Source organism: Onychomys torridus, chromosome 22 (assembly GCF_903995425.1).
Source record: "Onychomys torridus chromosome 22, mOncTor1.1, whole genome shotgun sequence".
Lineage (NCBI taxonomy): Eukaryota > Metazoa > Chordata > Mammalia > Rodentia > Cricetidae > Onychomys > Onychomys torridus.
In genome coordinates, this window is record NC_050464.1 from 7,390,961 (window position 1) to 7,393,498 (window position 2,538).

At 47.0% G+C, this 2,538-nt stretch overlaps 1 pseudogene; it reads left to right on the plus strand.

The window, feature by feature from the left end:
• The first annotated feature begins 285 nt into the window (after window positions 1-285).
• Window positions 286-2,226, plus strand: LOC118572757 (annotated as a pseudogene).
• Window positions 2,227-2,538: the final 312 nt, after the last annotated feature.

A 2,538-nucleotide genomic window follows, 5' to 3' on the forward strand; every position in this document is an offset into this window, starting at 1 on the left:
AAGAAGGAAGCTTTTGCTCTTTGTCTGTTTGCTCACACCTTGCTAGCAAGTCCATTCCTTCACTGGCATTAGAACCTACTTCTTTTGGATTCCAGTGTACACTGAAGACCAGCTGAGACATCCAGCCTTGGGAACTGAACAACTACTAGATTCTTGGACATTCATAGCCAGACATTGTTGGATTAGCTGGACCACAGCCTATAAGTCATTCTAATAAATCTCCTTTCTAGTCCCTGGTGGCTTACTTTTGGCAACACCAACAGCTAAACCCCCTTTCTCTGCAGAATGGTGGCTGGGGCCCTGTACACATATCCTGAAAACTGGAGGGCCTTCAAGGCTCTCATTGCTGCTCAGTACATTGGGGCTCAGGTCCATATGGTCTCTGAATCACCCCTCTTCCACTTTGTCCAAACTAACCATAACTCCCAAATTTCTCCAAAATTTTTCTGCCAGCAAGGTTTATGGTGATATTTTATTTGTGCTAAAATATGATTTTATTTGTATGTTAGTAAATAAAGTTGCCTGGAGATCAGAGGTCATAGCCATTAAGCAGAAGTCTGGCAGTGGTAGCACACGCCCTTAATCCAATCGCATGGCAGAGTCTCTTTGTGTTCAAGGAGATAGCCAGCATGGTGACACACACCTTTAATCCCAGTACCAACCATAGCGACCTGGAGGTCTGTATAGCCAGGCAGTGATGAGGAAGCCATGTGGTTGTATTTAGAGCCAATGAGAAAGCAGAACAGAAAGGCAATAAAAAGACAGTACACAGCTGGGCGGTGGTGGTGCATGCCTGTAATCCCAGCAGAGGCAGAGCCAGGCAGATCTCTGTGAGTTCAAGGCCAGCCTGGGCTACAGAGTGAGTTCCAGGAAAGGCACAAAGCTACACAGAGAAACCTTGTCTTGAAAAAACAACAACAACAACAAAAAAGACAGGACACAGGAAGAAGGTCTCTCTTTTAGGGGAAGGACAGGAGTGAGTGGTAAGATAAGGTGGTCATAGCTCTTGGCTACTGCTTTGATCTCTGGGCTTTTAACTCTGTATTTGGCTTTGTGTTTCTTACTTAATAAGACCATTTAGAATTCCATCTACAAAGGTTCCAGTGTTTGAGGGTGATGATGGATTCTATGTTTTTGAGAGCAATGCCATTGCTATTATATAAGCAATGAGGAGCTGTGGCGAAGGACTCCAGAGATAGCAGCTCAGGTAGCACAGTGGCTGGCAGTGACATGGTTCCTCCAGCCAGTGCCTGGGTGATCTCCACATTGGGCATCAGGCACCACAACAAACAGGCCACTGAAAATGCAAAAGAGATGAGGGGCATCCTGGGGCCGCTGGACCCTCCCTTAAAGACTTTTCTGTGGGTGAGTGAGTGACACTGGCTGCTATTACAAGTTGTCTGCGCCGTGCTTGGCTCTATAAACAGGTCTTTGAGCCTCCATTTCACAGGCTTGCCAGTGCCAACTGATAGCTCCTTACCTGCATTAACCAGCCCCAGTTCAGGGCAGTCTTGGAGGAGGTGAACTCTTGAAGGAGGGAGAAGATGGTCCAGTTTGATGCTAAGAAGTTTGCAGAGAGTCAGCCTAAAATGGACACCCCAAGGAGAGAAAAGAGTTTACTGCAAGAGAAACAGAAGCCCTAGGAGGAGCAGAAAGGGAGAAAAAAGGCAGCTGCCCTAGCTTCTGAGGAGACAGATGAGAGTGAGCAGGCACTGGCTGCTGAGCCCAAGGCCAAGGACCCCTTCGCTCATCTGCCCAAGAGAATCTTCATGTTGGATGTTTATGCATAATATGCCAATGAGGACACCCTCTCTGTATTGCAGCTGTATTTTGGGGAGTACTTTGATAAGGATGGCTTGCCCCTGTGGTATGCTCCGTGCCGTTTCCCTGAAGAGTTTACCCAGACCTTCATGAGTTGCAGCCTCATTACTGGAATGTTCCAGCCATTGGACAAACTGAGGAAGAATGCCTTTGCTAGTATTATTCTCTTTAGAACCAACATTTCTGGCATGTGGGTCTTCTGTGGACAAGAGTTTGCTTTGCCGCTGAGCTCAGGTTGGCAGGTGAATAATGAATCATATACATGGTAGAAACTGGATCCTGGTAGCAAGGAGAGCCAGACCCTGGTGTGAGAGTACTTTTCCTCCAGATGTGGGAGGGGATGGGAGATGGGATGACTTCCAGTACATGGGCCAAGCTGTCAATCAAGGCAAGATCTTCAAGTGAATATGTCTTGCTGTTGCCTAGCTGCCTACACCCACCCACCTTTAAGGAAGATGGGGGCTATTAGAAGATAAACATTGAAAACACACACACACACACACACACACACACACACACACACACACACACACACATATATATATGGAGACAGACAGACAGACAGACAGAGACAGAAACAGAGAGAGATTCATTCCGTAAGTTCAGTTACTCTAGAGAACCCCTACTAACACACAGCGGCAGAGCACCCTCCTAGAATCCACATCCACCAGGAGGATCTAAGGGCACAGTTCAAAGGTAGAACACTTTCCAAGTATG